This window comes from Engystomops pustulosus, chromosome 5 (assembly GCF_040894005.1).
Source record: "Engystomops pustulosus chromosome 5, aEngPut4.maternal, whole genome shotgun sequence".
In the NCBI taxonomy this organism is placed as follows: Eukaryota; Metazoa; Chordata; class Amphibia; order Anura; family Leptodactylidae; genus Engystomops; species Engystomops pustulosus.
In genome coordinates this window covers 44,448,096-44,465,169 of record NC_092415.1, presented here as the reverse complement: position 1 = coordinate 44,465,169, position 17,074 = coordinate 44,448,096, and the positions used below count along the sequence as shown (strand labels likewise).

The 17,074-nt window shown below is 39.8% G+C and overlaps 1 long non-coding RNA gene across 1 annotated transcript; it reads left to right on the top strand.

Annotated features, from left to right (window-relative positions):
- The first annotated feature begins 2,279 nt into the window (after nucleotides 1–2,279).
- On the top strand, nucleotides 2,280–6,927 carry LOC140132712 (uncharacterized). The gene is made up of 2 exons (XR_011855696.1): nucleotides 2,280–2,789; nucleotides 3,404–6,927. It is a non-coding gene; the product is annotated as an uncharacterized lncRNA (long non-coding RNA).
- The last annotated feature ends 10,147 nt before the right edge of the window (nucleotides 6,928–17,074 follow it).

Here is a 17,074-nt window from a genome sequence, read left to right as displayed (position 1 = left end):
TGGGATGCAGAAGGCGGACTGCCCTCTTTAGAAAAAAAAGGAGAGGGAAGGAGAGGGAGACAGAGAGATACTGGGAGAAGGACAAGCAGCTAAGAGCCCTGCACTCATCATTACAATCTATGCAAACCACAAACTGAAGCCTATACATCTGGGATGAATTCTCCACTATATAGGACAAGTTACATGGACTGTAATAATGCTGGAAGCAGTGGATTCACACAGCTTGGGGACTGGCTGATGGGGATTACTCAGCACTGATCAATCACTGTAAGTAGATCTTTTCTGCGTATTATCTATCATCCATGCATGTGCAGAAGACCTGACTCAGCTTCATTGTTCAGCAAGCACTGTAAATGCAGAGGGGGCAGGATGCACTGACACACACATATGTTATATGTATCTTAATATAAAGCTCTATAGCCTTCTGCTTTGTATTTTTATGCACCCAGTCTCCACTTCAGTTACATCCATACTGCCAGGTTGAAGAATGCTTTGTTGTGCTTGCATGTCCTATCCTTAGTATGATACCCACCATAGAAGCTGCACACTTTGTGCCCCTGCTGGAAGAGATTTCCTATGTGCAATGAATTCCTATGGCCCCCCCAAGCTTCCTTCCTTTGTGTCATGCAGAAGCTGTGGGGCTTTGTGCCTGGCAGAGGGAAAATGGCGAGGGGCTATTGTGTGGACAAGATTTTCTTCCGGGACAAAGGTTTCTCCAAGTCCTGATTTCTTCAAGGAGAAGAAGCTGTAGACAGAGGAATGGAAAGAATTGTAAGGAGAGGTAGATAGAGGAAATACATGGCCTTCTGTAGTCTATGTGCAGATCTGGCAGCACATGGAATCATCTATGTGGCACATTAAGGATACAATTTGTGGGAAACTGTGATATTTACGCACAGTAGTAAGAGCTGCTCATCATTGTGACACATTGCTTCCCTTTATGCATACAGTAATATAGAATTTTTCCACAGACTGCAGTTATGCAGATCCTACAAAGGATAAAAAAGTTAACACTACTATAATCCATTTTCCATGTATATCACATAACATTATTACCTTCACTACAAGTAGATAAAAAACTTTCATTATATATGAAATGATCAAAACCACTGACCTATGATCACCATCGACAATGACAAAAATGGCTAATTTCGACCCTAGGTTCTAGGCAGTACTAAGCATTAATGCAGTATATTGTACTGATAGAATGGATTATTACTACTGGTGCTATTGGGCAGCCATCTTTGAGATTAGATCATGGCTGTCAATGGTAGTCATTACAAATAAGCAGTGATCATGCCCTACATTTAATATCACAAGCTGTAGTATTGTCTATGTGTTGTGATATTCCATTTTGTTATATGATTTATACAGCTATATCTCTATATCTCTATCATCTATTGATCTATCTATCTCAGCATAATGCAGTGCTTTACAGTGCTATGTTACAAGCATGTGAGACAATTAACATTATAGCTAGAATGTGATATTTCAATGCTGATCTAAGATGCATGTAACTCTCTCTCTCTCTCTCTCTCTCTCTCTCTCTATATATATATATATATATATATATACATATATATATATATATATATACAGCTATATATAAATATATAACTATATATATATAACTATATATATATATATATATATATATATATATATATAATATATATATATATATATATATATATATATAGTTATATCTATCTATATATATCTATCTATATATATATATATATATATATATATATATATATAATGCAGTTCTATACAATTTACAGCTAGCTTACAAGACATTTGAAGTAGGACAAGAATATGATATATTTATAGTCCATCTATGGAATAATATGTAATGGGTTTACCAGAAGTTATTCTCTTCTATAAGGACTCATTGATACACTATGGTCCATGCTGCTGATGTTATATGCACCCCCCTACACACAGTTGCACCTCCATATAGTTGTGCACAATTCCATTGCATTACTTTGCATAATTCATCCCAGCAAGCTCTTCCTGCCTGTGGAGACCCATCCAATTGTATTTATAATCAGGTGGCCATTTCTTGGCCAGATGCTTGTGGTGTCTATTGTTTCATCCATTTCGCTTGGTTGCCTGTGTTGTTTGCTATGTATAGGAAGGATAATGCAGACATGTGGGGTCTCTCTGCTTCACAATGAGACATACAAAGCTCTGGGTCATTTATCCACAGCTGACTTCTACTGGAAGCTGAATATTTCATATTAAGTGTAGGATAACCCTCTCTACAGAAAGGTTAAGCGCTTCTTACTGAGTGATTAGGAAGCATTTTGCTTTATCCTTCCCTTGCTTTTTAAGCTTTTCTAGATAAGCACCTTGGTATTTAAAACAGGCAAAACCCTATTGGACCTTAAAAAGAAAGAGGTGTTATAAAAGCCCCCAGAAGAAAATAAAGATCCACAATCGATAAAAGCAGAAAGATGATGATGATGATGAAGATGATGATGATGGGGAATGTTGGGAGTCCAGATTGTGCAGGGCTTTCTGTGGTTTCAAGGACACAGGGAGATGATGAGGACTTTGGGAGCCAACATCTGCCTGCCTGATGACGTCAGCGCTCCGTGTAATCCTCTTGTGCTGAAGGCAGTTGCCTTATTTGTTTGGCTGTAGAGCCATTAATCCCTAATTCTGGATCAGCAAGCGAGGGGGAAAGACCGCACCACTGCATCCCTCCTTCCCCTAAATATGACCACAGATGCACCCAAGCCAGAGCACAAGCACCTGGGCTGAGCAGTGCACCTCTACTGATGGTATTGGAATGATTTTTAGACTCTTTTTCACATTTTGGTGTATTGTATGATAGATCTAGGTTTTCTCTTATGTATGTGTGTAGTCTGTGGTTATGGCCCATCTGCTTTACTGTTTTTATCATTTTCAGAAGCCATTGTGCAGTATTATTTATTCTATTACTATATCATTGTGACTGTTTGTATTTTGATTTTCATATACTTTTATGATATCGAGTGATTTTCTTGTGTATTGTCATTTAGGGAGCTAGCTCTGAGCATTATATATATACTTTTCATCTATTGCAGTATCTAATTATTTAGATGTAATGTAGATAAAATGTAGATTGTTGCTGTGCTTATTGACCCCATTGTTTTACTTCATATTTCCCAAGGCTTGATCTCGATCTGTTCAACTCTAAGCATTTCAGGTCACCCCTATACGTAATAGATAAATTGTATAGCATATATATATATATATATATATATATATATATATATATATATATATATATATGTCCAGAGCTAGATCCCAAAATGACCAATATATACAGTATAAATATAATATTATAATGTATTATAATGTAGATTGTGGTTGCACCTTATTGACCCCATTCTTTTACTTTATATCTCCTAAGGCTTGATCTGGATCTGTCACTTGCCTCCTTGGATCCTCTCAATCGTCTCTCCAGTCATTCTTCTATCTCTGCTGCAGTAGATGGAAATGAAACCTTGAGGATCCACCCATTGCTATTGCTAAGAATGGATCTGCAGCCTAACAAATAAGATCATTTTTCTTCTATGGTCCTGACGCCAAGTCCTACATCTGCAAACAGAGGTCAACCTTGGTCAGTCTTAGGGGTTTCTCACAAATTGACTCGAGAATGGCTAAAGTGCAGCAATCTTTTGGTGCAGGCTTTTCTCTGTGAGAATCAATATGGACTCCACCAAATCAGTTTAAGCATTTAAATGGCAGTAAAAGGCTTAGAATTCCTAATAGGGAAACAGTAGCCAGGCCATATGGGCTTCCCAAATTCTCTTGGGATGGGCAGGTGGTATTGAGTAGAATTTTGTCTCATTACATAGGAAGATGACATCTCCTGACATTTCCTTCAGGACCAACACAAGACTTCTAATGAAAGGTCTTCTGCTCAGAAGAATTGTTTAATGGACATCAAAATTCCTGAGCCAAGGAGGATTCAGTATTAGAGAAACTCAAAAATAGGATTTCCTGCCAAGAAAAATAATGGATCTGGACAGTGACAGTCTACTCCTTAGTGAAGATGATGTGAAGGAGGGGCCCAGTGTCCTTGGAGTGATGCAGAACTCTTCGCCATCTTGTCTTGACCCAAGTCTCTGACTCTCCGTGTTCACAGCGGACCTTGATTTAATGTCATACAATTAAGGCACGCGGTGAATGCCAAGAGCTGAGCCTACAAACCGCACGGGAGACCTCCTGGTCTGCACCGGCACCTAGAGTGGTAATTGAGTCTCAGCCCTGGAAATGGAAATGCAACACAATCAGAGCATTTATGTGTAATTATAGGACAAATGTGAGCAATTATGGAAATGACTGACGCTTTTAACACTCGCACATCATTTATACAACAAATCAAGACGTATACATGCGGTTTGATGATGTGTTGGTATATATATATAGATGTTATATGTTATATATATTATGCATGCAATAAGTCAATATTATAAATGTGAATATATCATTGTGTCACTAGTGTAAAGGATAGATTCTGCATCGAGTATTCAGCACCCGCAGTCAGGCAGCGTTCACACTGCGCTGTCCAGGGTGCTGAAATCTGCTATTGTGTCTCCTATGCTTTCCAAGGCCCCACAGCCCATGGACTGACTTGGTCACCAGCTATTACCATCTGCATATGTAAGGCATGGCAGACTGCATTTCTATCAATGTGATTAATAGCCAGACTAAGGGGTCACACCATGCTACAGATAACAGACTGCATCCAAGCTGGCCATCAGCAATGCAGCTGCTCAATGGCTTTCTATACTAAGAATAAAGCTGCTCTGGTTTATTCTATCACCACTTTGCTTTAGTATTTATTGTTTTATTCCTTTTATAAATATATTTCTTGTTTTTGGATTTTTTTATGCATTTTTAATTTAATATATTATAAATTTTCATGTATTTGACTTCAGAAGAAATAAATGCTTGATGTCATGACATTCGCAGTACTGTACTCTATGTACAGGATCCACTATAATACAGCAATACAATGCGGCACAGCATAGAGGATGGGGACAGAGGCAGAGGAGACATCATTTTATATAGTATTTTAGGGTTATTTTTGGTGTTTATTCGAAATGGTTGCTAAAGATGCATTTTCTGCTAACTGTCCAAATTAAGATTAACACTGTAGATACCTGCAGTTCTATGTAAATGCTCGGCTATCATAATCTGCTGAGCCCAATGACATCAGATCTGCTGTATCTGCGCAATCTGCACTTTTGATTTAACTAAAATAATAATAAAAATATATATGTAAAAAATTAATTTAACCCTTCGAGGTAGCTATCTTTGTTGCAATGGCATGTAGTGCTGCATAATCTCCTATTGGTTTTATAAGGAAGGTCTGATTTAGATAGATGCTTTATTATTCTTCAGCACAATATAACCCTATATTTTGTGTAGGTCTGGAATAAAAATCCGCATTAGACGTCATCCACCAGTCCTGGTGGTTGTAACTGGTGCAGGATCCAGTAACTATTTAATCACCAGATCAGCCCAAACCAGGGATTAGATTAATAGGTGTATAGAAATCTGTCAGTGTCAGATATAGGATGACTTCAACATACTGAATATGCATGGACAGCACAGAGAGGATTAGCAGGAGCGTTATCTCCATAGAGAGCCTGCTGTTCAGTTTATTCCTGCAGATCTTGTAGGGTTAATGTGATATATTTGTACCTTTGCAAAAGGAATGTTTATGCAGATGATAATTATTTTACATCTAGTACAAATGCATATAGTTAAAGTAATCATTTTAATTAAAAAAATATATTAGTACCATATTCATGATATTTTTTGGGTTTTGTCTTCATTATTAAGAAACTGCGCCTTTACTGCAGAGCAGATTGCATCAGTCAGAATTTGCTTCCACAGCAATATTGTCTATGCAGCAGAGCCCAAGGGCGCCCTCTAGGGTGGTCTAGGAACACTGCAGGTATAGAACAAGTTATAAACACAATAACAAAAAAATGATGTATTTCATGATGGTTAGATAGATAAGAAGATAGAATAACAGATATTTAGAACACAGATATAAAATAGATATATAGAAAGATACAGAGAGATTTGAATACAATGAGTAAAAGAAGATAAGTATGGATGAATGATGGACAAATAGGTACCTGCATAGATACATTAATTATAGACGTTTCAAACCTACAGGGACTATAAATAATATTCTTTATTACCATAGTTATAACAGAAGGTGAATATCTTTTTACAGCTTTATTGTACCAGAAATGTGAACCATGTGTCATATGTTCTATATGTATGCATTGTTTTTAGTATGATAGTGATAGATTATAAGACTGAGTACAAATAGTGCAGTAATATGATTAGTTTATTATAAGGAAATGATAGGTTGTTTATTTAAATAATCTAACAATTATATTGATTTACATGCAAGTAATTCAGTGACGAGAACAATGAACTCAATGCAAATAAACTAGATGCATTATATGTGATATGATATGTTATATATGTTTAGATCGTAAATGTACATGATCCATTAACCTAGCCCTTTATGAGTGGGCCAGTACTCCTGCCCAAGTACCAAAAAGCCAGAGTGTATTTTATCTCAGTGATCTTTAAAAGGGTCAGATATGTATTTAAAATGAATGTAATTTATGTGTTAATGCTTCTATATTTTTTGCATTCTACATGACATCGAAATAACCAATATGCCAAATAATGTGCCAATAACAATTCACATTTTTCTACATGTCATCATTTCCAAAATAGAATAGTAAACAAAAAGAACATGAGGAAACAGATTGGTTACTGCATGTACTTGCTATGTAAACGTCCTATCATGTAATGCAAAAGTAACAGTCCCTAAATATGTTTAATACATGGTTGTATTCTGTTTTCCAGCAATAATTACAACCAGTTTGTATACTATGGTATTGGTCTTTCTCACATCCCAATTGACTGAAAGCCTCACTATGTATTGAATCTTACCATGACAATGAAAAATTCCCTACAAAATATCTATAAGAGAAATTCCAGAAGAAATGAAAAATAGGTTATTGCAATGTTAAAGTCTAATACAACCCCCTTTGAAGCTCTGTGAAGTCAGTGAACCACTGTGAGAGCCTTGATCTCCAAATAAAAGGAGCTGGAATGGCGGTGAATCCTCCGAGGAGTGGAAGATCTGCGAATATTGCGACCAGGAAACAGCAATAAATCATTGGAGCAATTGCAAAACATCCCTTAAGGACAATTCACAGAACAGCAGCCTCACCTAAGGTCATTGCTCACAATGAGAAAGAGGGAGGTCAAAAAAATTGATTTATTGGCAAGTAGTAAAGCGGAAACCATCTACCGTGATAAAAGAAAAAAATCTTTCCTTTTTTTCCTTGTGGTGAACGGTGGAAATCTTCAAGCAACACAGGTCCTATATACAATGTTCTACATAGGAAGACGACAACAATAGTCATACATGCTGGGTGTGTTGTGAAGCTGCTCAGATGTTGTGCTGATTTTGGATTTTCCACATTGCTTATACGCAAGGCCAAAGATTAAAAAAAAACTGAAAGTTCTAGATCTGCCTTGAATCCAAGAGAAATATTCATGCTCAAAAACCACCCAATGTGGGTTCCAAAATACCTTTCAACGTGTGTTCCTTAAACCATCCAATGTGGGTTCCTAAAATAACTACCAATGTGGCTTCCTAAAACCTTCCAATGTGGTTTCCAAAAGAAACCTACCAATGTGGGTTCCAAAAGAACCTACCAATGTGGGTTCTAAAACAAAACCTATGGAAGTGAGTTTCCAAAAAAGACAACTATCCATTGTAAGTTCCAAACAAACCTTCCAATTTGGGCTAAAAAAAAACCCTACCAATGTGGGTTTCAAAAGAAAACTATCAATGTGAGTTTCGAAAAAACCCTTCCATTGTAGGTTCCAAACAAACCTATCAATGTAGGTTCCAGCAGTGTTAAATACTTAAATCTGGTATTTTTGATTCTAAAGGAATTCCAGTCTGTACTCAAAATAACCAGTTCTGGATCATGTGCCAAAAATATATGGCATGGAATTAAGGTTTGTGCAACCTATTAGTTTGGTGCCCATCTGTGAAAAGCTGTCATCTGAGGACCCTGGAGAGAAGATAGAAGCAGCTATAGCCACTTCTCTATTTCACCATATACAGTGCTCAGTGAGTGCTGTCCATTCCTCATTTCCTCTAATTGATCACGTGATCGATGGTTGCCTGCTGACACGGCAAAACTGCTGATGGCCCCCTCTCCAGTACCTGGATGTATCAGTCATTTTATAGACTCATTATAGTTTTCAGAGATATGTTATACCAAATAAGCATATAATATGTTGTTACATTATTCAATGATACAATTTCAACTTCCTAAATATTTTTATTTTTATAAATAAAGTGAATCACAGAGCTCCTTTCAGGGTTTGCCAAATAAGGCTTTCCTCTACAGAAAATTGATACGTAGATTCTCCATTTTACAGGCATCAAATCCAAATAAAAATTTCCTAAAAAATTAGTGAAATGATATATTAGTTTTTTTTTAAATAAAAAGAGGCATAATTTACATATTTCCAGGTCAACTGGAGCAACAAACCATTTGTTAGGACCATTTTGTTGTGGACCTGAATCAAATCTTCAAAAATAATTGTCAAAAGCTTCAGCAAAGCACATCTTGCAAGATACAAGAAGAAAATACAGAATACTCCTTCCCATACAAAACTGTGGGATTTAAGATTAAAAACAGGATCAACTAAAAAAACAAATCTAGACTAACATTTTGAGGTACAGTATACTCAGGGACAGTTTTAGACAAAGTGGGGCCCTGGGCAAAACTAAAAGTGGGGTCCCAAAATAAAACTATTATATGAACAGTCACAGTCAGTAAGAGGCTCCATTAATAACAATAATAACACTGTAGTTACACAATAATAACACTGTAGTTACACACAGTAGTAGTTAAGTATCTGTAATATGGGACTGAAGGAGAATTTTCTAGGAGATAGATAATTGGTAGATTGATGATAAAAGATAAATATAAAAGATGATATAGATTATCTATATACTATAGATGCCTAAATATAAACTTTGCAGTCTACATATTCTACCTCTACCCCACTCAATGACAAACCTAGTTGTCCAAAAAAATATTATGTTCCAAGAGATAAAGTGAAAGACATGTTTATAGCCTTTTTAGCATAGAAATATTCCCGAACCACTTGTTTGCATCTTTTTCTCCCCCAATATCACAAAATGTTTTGGGTAAATGGAGGTTTATCCCCCTCTACACTTTCCAAAACAGGGGTATGGTAAGGGCAGGGAAAAGATTGGGCCATAAAACTTTCCACAGTAGACTCAAGTCCCCTGTTAGAGTCGTGCGAAGACCATGGGCCTAATTTATGAAGAGGCAGGTGCATCTACTGTATATACTCGAGTATAAGCCGACCCGAGTATAAGCCGAGACCCCTAATTTTACCACCAAAAACTGTGAAAAACTATTGACTCGAGTATAAGCCGAGGGGGGGGGGGGGAATGCATTGGTCACAGCCCCCCCCCAGTATATAGCCAGCAAGCCCCCAGTAGTATATAGTCAGGCAGCTCCCAGTAGTATACAGCCTGCCAGCCCCTAGTAGTATACAGCCACCAGCCCCTTGTAGTATACAGCTAGTCAGCCCCTAGCAGCATACAGCCAGCCATCCCCCAGTAGTATACAGCCAGCCAGCCCCCAGTAGTATACAGCCAGCCTGCCCCCATGTAGTATAGAGCCAGCCTGCCCCCATGTAGTATACAGCCAGCCTGCCCCTAGAAGTATACAGCCTGCCAGTCCCCAGTAGTATACAACCTGCCAGCCCCCAGTAGTATACAGCCTGCCCCTAGTAGTATACAGCCAGCCCCCAGTAGTATACAGCCTGCTGGCACCCAGTAGTATACAGCCAGCCCCTAGTAGCATACAGCCAGCCCCCAGTAGTATACAGCCTGCCGGCCCCCAGTAGTATACAGCCTGCCAGCCCCCAGTAGTATACTGCCAGCCCCTAGTAGTATACAGCCAGCCCCCAGTAGTATACAGCCTGCCAGCCCCCAGTAGTATACACCCAGCCCCTAGTAGTATACAGCCAGCCACAAGTAGTATACAGCCTGCCGGCACCCAGTAGTATACAGCCAGCCCCTAGTAGTATACATCCAACCCCCATGTAGTATACAGCCAGCCCCTAGTAGTATACATCCAACCCCCATGTAGTATACAGCCAGCCCCTAGTAGTATACAGCTAGCCCCTAGTAGTATACAGCCTGCCAGCCCCAGCACTTAAAAAAAAACTTATATACTGACTCTCCAATGTCGGCACGGCTCCCCGATGTCCCCGATGTTGATGCGTCCCGTCTTCTTTCTTCTCCGCGGCTCCTCTTCTTTCGTCTCTCATGGACACGGCCATATTTTCTTCCAGCAGGTGCATATATGACCCGGCGCCTCATCCCCCATGGATTAACTATATACAACCTGGGCCCCCTCACCCCTTATGGATTAACTTTATACAGCTTGGGGTCCCACTCCTCATGGATTAACTTTATACAGCCTGGGTCCCCCTCACCCCCCATGGACTGAATGTGGCCAATAAAAAGATAAAAACAGTAATACTCCCCTCAGTCCTTTGGTCCTGCCAGGGCTCTTGCTCTCCTGTTTTCTGGTCTTCTGCTGGCAGTCGCGCTGTGAAGAAAAGAATGCACTGCTTTTCAGCGCAGCACCCAGGCACCGCCAAGATGCTGGGGAATGTGATGAGCCCACGAGCACTTGCCCGTCCAATGCCGGTACTGGCGTTGCCCCTATCTCTCATCTCTACCTAGCATGCATATCTGCCACTCCAGAGGGAAGAAATCACAGTATCTCCTCTGCAACAAAACATAAGACAACAACAAGTCCCTAAATGGGTTAACAATCAAGTCATATAATGGAAAGTGTAGAGGCACAGTAGGAGTAATAGTGAATTGATAGATAAGTGCTAGCCATTAATGTCAAGTGCATCTGGAGAGACTGTGTAGGCATGAACACTGAAGAATATGCCTTTTGTGCAAGGTGAGGTTTTAATTGTGTCTCAATATAACACTTGGGTGAAAATGCCTGGCGAGTATTAACTAAAGGTGTACAGAGTTTATGTGGAGATACATCCTCAGATTGGAGACAAAGCACATAAAAGTAAGACTGGATCACAATACTAAAAATAGTTAAATATCTGTAGCAATGCAGGTAGGAAATATCTAATTGCATTCTACGTTATGTTTTAATATCTGATATTCAGAAAGTCAAGTGGTAAAGCAGAGACATTGAAGAGCTGCAATACATGTTGTGTGTCATGTACAGGGAAGGTATCACATATCACTGTATTATATTTATATATGTTATAACAAATATATGTTATATTGCAATTGTTCATTTTCTCCTTCTGTTCTTTTGCCATATTTGGATCCTTCCATCTTGTTTGAGCTTGCTGTGGATGCCTAAGGCTACATTCACACAAACATATGGGGGACATATATACCGCCGACACGTATATGATGTATATACATCCCCCATACACTTATATGGCCTCACAGTACCGTACTGTAGCTTGTAGAAAGATAGGTCTCCCCCTCCTCCTCTCCCCAGCGACGATGTATGCCCGCCATATGGCGGGCATACATCGTGTGAATGTAGCCTAAGGCTGATTTCTCCAGCCCTGTATTTCTGTGCTGTATGAACCTGTATGAATCTGTACATAAGTGACAATTATTATCCGTATGTCACTGTATCCATGCCGTATAAAATATGGTGGGCTGGCAAATTATGTATGGCTGACTATTGGCCAGCTAACAGAATTCACCTCCCACTGGTTCAGGTCTCCCTGGAAACTGTACGTTTATATGGCAGAATACGGTGCACAACCATATGCAGCATGTATGCAACTGTATTTTATACATTCCCATAGATTTATACATTCCCATACGGAATGGAAATACATTCTATATTTTAATTGGCTCTCTTATGGTATGGTACTGTAGCCAGCCCTTGCCCCAGTATATAGCCAGCCCCTGTCCCAGTATTTAGCCAGCAAGCCCCAAGTATATAGCAAGCCCTCAGTATATAGTCAGCCTTCCCCCAGCATATTGCCAGCCAGCCCCAGTATACAGCCAGCCAACCCCCAGGATACAGCCAGCCAACCTGCCTTGCTATATAGCCAGCCAGCTTGCCCCCAGTACATAGCCACCAGCCCTTGCCCCAGTATATAGCCAGCAGCCCTTGACCGTAGTATATAGCCAGCAGCCCTAGTCCCCAGTACATAGCCAGCCTCTCTACAGTATATAGTCAACCCCAGTATGCCCAGCACAGAAAAAAGAAAGTCAATACTCACCTTTCCAACGCCCCCTGCAGGTCTTCTGGCAGATCTATGCGGCATTGTGTGTGGCGCATAGGCTCTGATATCAGCCGCTGCTGCCATCATACTGTGTGCAACGTCAGCAGTGCACAAGCTGCAGGACCTGAGAAGAGGACCTGCAAGGAGTGGGGAGTTTGGAGATGTGAGTATTGACTTTTTTTTTTTTTTTTAATTAGAGTATAAGCCAAGTTTTGGTTTTTCAGCACATTTTTTGTGCTTGACTTGAGTATATATGGTATATTATTTCTGTTTTATACTTACTAAAAAGCTGTGTATATTAACATTGTATATATCTCAATTCAGAATATAATATCATTATCCTAGAAAAAAAAGAAAAAATATTTCATATTTAATACAATATACAATATCCTATTTTTTCCTTTTTTCTAGTAATGTAGAGTAGAGTAGAATAGAAAGAAATAAAGAAGAAAAACATAGGAAAATATTGGAGGTAAAGAAAAGGGAAAAGAGGGAACCCAGGTCGAGGCAGGTATTACCTGCTGAAGGTCTGTTTTTTATGACAATTTTAGACATATTTAGATATGTATAGTATAGATATTTTAGATGTAGCCAGAAACTGTTATATCCTTTCCTAAAGTACATATATCTATATATTTATTTATTATATTGTAATTATTGATTACAGAGTATGGAGAATGATCCTGGTTACATTTCAATACACATACAAAGAAAGTTTCACTTTAATATCTTTCAAAAGGTGGATGTGGATCATCTATTGTCAGTAGTGATGTAATGATGGGTCAGTGTTATCTATATAGAGGTCACTGTACAGCAGGGGTCTCAAACTCGCGGCCCGCGGGACAATATTTTGCGGCCCCCACCTGGTCGCGCTGCATGGAGAGGGCTCACGGGCTGAGCCCTCTCCATAGCCGGTAAGTCTTTTCTGCATATTGCAGCAAAGGCTTACCGGTAACACCCGCGATCGGTGCTAGCACCGATCGCGGGTGCTTTCACAGCGATGGCTGCCGACAAAGCTGCCGGCAGCCTCAAAAAGATAGCGGCGCATGGGCGCCGCCATCTTACCTGGGATCACCGCTCCCCGTGACGTCATCGGGGGGCGGAGATCCGTCTCCATGGTAGCCTCAGGTCTTCCGAAGACCCGAGGCTATTTCGTTTTAACCCCTTCATTACAATGTGCTGATAGCACATTGTAATGAATGAGGAGGAAAATCTCCATATACTGCCATACTGTAGTATGGCAGTATATGATAGGATCGATCAGACAACCTAGGGTTAAAGTACCCTAGGGAGTCTGAAAAATAGTATAAATAAAAATAAAAAAAAGTTTAAAAAAAAAAAATAATAATAAAAAAACCTAAAATTTCAAATCACCCCCCTTTCCCTAGAACTGACATAAATATAAATAAACAGTAAAAATCATAAACATATCAGGTATCGACGCGTCCGAAAATGCCCGATCTATCAAAATATGATGACGGTTTTTCAGTGCGTTTAACCCCGTTACGGAAAATAGCGCCCAAATTCGAAAATGGCACTTTTTTGCCATTTTGAAAAATATAAAAAAAATCTATAAAAAGTGATCAAAAGGTTGTACAGTCCTAAAAATGATATCATTGAACATATTATCAAATTTCACAAAAAATGACAGCACCCACAGCTCCGTACACCAAAGTATGAAAAAGTTATTAGCGCCAGAATTTGGCAAAATAAAAAAAAATATTTTTGTACAGTAGGTTTTAATTTTTGTAAATGTATGAAAACATTATAAAACCTATACAAATTTGGTATCCCCTTAATCGTACCGACCCAAAAAATAAAGTAGACATGTCATCTGGGGCGCTCAGTGAAAGACGTAATATCCAAGCCCACAAGAAAATGGCGCAAATGCATTTTCATTGCATTTGGAATTTTTTTCCCGCTTCCGAGTACATGGCATGGAATATTTAATACCATCACTATGAAGTGCAATTTGTTACGCAGAAAACAATCCATCACACAGCTCTTTACGTGTAAAAATAAAAAAGTTATAGTTTTTTGAAGGTGGGGAGTGAAAAATGGACATGAAAAAACAGGAAAGGGCCCGTAACCGGTTAATCCACTTCCCTCCGGTACTTGAAGAAGATGAAGTCGCCGCTCTGAACGCACTTGGTGCAGGTCAGAGCGGCGACTTCATCTTCTTCGATGGGAGGGACACGGGGAGGCAAGTACCGGGTGGGGGGGGGGGGGGGAATGGAGTGTCCCTGACTGGGCTCAGTGCGGTAGGAGCTTGGGACCCCTCGGTACACAGGACGCGTTCATAGAGAAAACACGTCTCCCAGCTTGGGGCTTTCCTTGCACTGGGAGACGCCGTGACATTTGAATCTGAATAATGATATTTTGTAAGCGCATTTTGTGTGGAAAACTTGATGCGGCCCAGCCTTACCCAGAATCTACCTCCAACGGCCCCCAGGTAAATTGAGTTTGAGACCCCTGCTGTACAGGGAGGGGGAGGAGATAAGCTGTGACATCATCTATTGTCAGTAGTGATGTAATGATGGGTCAGTGTTATCTATATAGAGGTTATTGTACAGGGAGGAGGAGATAATCTGTGACATCATCTATTGTCAGTAGTGATGTAATGATGGATCAGTGTTATCTATATAAAGGTCATTGTACAGGGAGGAGGAGGAGATAAGCTGTGACATCATCTATTGTCAGTAGTGATGTAATGATGGGTCAGTGTTATCTATATAGAGGTCGTTGTAAAGGGAGGGGGAGGAGATAATCTGTGACATCATCTATTGTCAGTAGTGATGTAATGATGGATCAGTGTTATCTATATAAAGGTCATTGTACAGGGAGGAGGAGGAGATAAGCTGTGACATCATCTACTGTCAGTAGTGAGGTAATGATGGGTCAGTGTTATCTATATAGAGGACATTGTACAGGGAGGTGGAGGTGATAAGCTGTGACATCATCTATTGTCAGTAGTGAGGTAATGATGGGTCAGTGTTATCTATATAGAGGACATTGTACAGGGAGGTGGAGGAGATAAGCTGTGACATCATCTGTTGTCAGTAGTGATGTAATGATGGGTCAGTGTTATCTATATAGAGGTCGTTGTAAAGGGAGGGGGAGGAGATAATCTGTGACATCATCTATTGTCAGTAGTGATGTAATGATGGGTCAGTGTTATCTATATAGAGGTCATTGTACAGGGAGGGGGAGGAGATAAGCAGTGACATCATTTATTGTCAGTAGTGATGTAATGATGGGTCAGTGTTATCTATATAGAGGTCATTGTACAGGGAGGGGGAGGAGATAAGCTGTGGCATCATCTATTGTCAGTAGTGATGTAATGATGGGTCAGTGTTATCTATATAGAGGTCATTGTACCGGGTGGGGGAGGAGATAAGCTGTGACCTCATCTATTGTCAGTAGTGATGTAATGATGGGTCAGTGTTATCTATATAGAGGTCATTGTACAGGGAGGGGGAGGAGATAAGCTGTGACATCATCTATATATAGTCATTGTGCATGGAGGGGGAAATCATTCACACAGTTCTCTCACGGTGAAAGGACAATCTAGTTAATACGTAAAACCACAGAATATGTGCAAAAATTGATATAACCCTAATAAGTGGATGCAGGGAACAAGTGTTAGAATGCAGGGATAATTCACTCCATGATGTATTAGCATTAATAAAACACAAAATAATATCATTGCATAACAAGTGAAAGAACAGAAAGAAGGGAACTTGAGAGCAAGGAGTGCACAAAATATGGGGCTTTCTTTAGATCTTCTATTGATCTGCATGCACTTTGCGGCCCCCTGTAGCAGCTTGTATACTCGCTGCCCCTTCAGTACACCCATGCATATTTTAGAAAATTCTGTCTGGACACCTTGTGACCTTTTCAGTCTGTGACCTTTCAGTGACAAATTAATGTGATGCAGCTAGAATATACTAAGGACCTTACACCCACTGGAAAATCAAGCCAGTCGCCACAGATGGAGCCTTAGAAAGCCAATTAAGCCGAGAGCACTGCTCATAGAGTGGTGGCCATCTGTGTCTGGAGACCTCGTGACCCTTCTAGCCCTACTTTTTTACATTTGTTATGATAATGGATTTAACTTATTTCTATTTCTTGCCTTAAGCCATGTAAGTGTTCTATTAACAAGGCAATACATTTATATAGATGGGATCCTGTTCTTTAATGTATTAGTAGGGAGCAGAATGACCCTCATCAATGCAAAACCTGGCGATGCGTTGTCCAGACGTGACTGCCTCTTTCTAAAGTTTATTCAAGTAATAATATCCAATTTATTTTAGTAGCTTTGTGGGCAAACGTATAGACTGTAATATATACAAATTCTTCAGGGGATGGGGCATGACATGGTAACCCAGAGACATATATCCAACCTTCTGGAGCTGCACAAGACACAAGACAGTGGGAAAGATTCATTATACCGAGTGGTACATAAATCTCCACCAATTCCCAGGAGTGGGGCGAGCAGGTAGCGTGCAGGGGCATTAATGCATTGGCCAGCCACATTTACTATAGTCTCCCCTGGAGAACGGCGGGAAACTATAGCAGAAGTCTCCATCAGTTCAGACCTGGGATTTGGTCCGAACTACTATCTACTAACTAGTAGATACGGGTGCACAGTTACAATGCCAGTCTTAGTAGATTC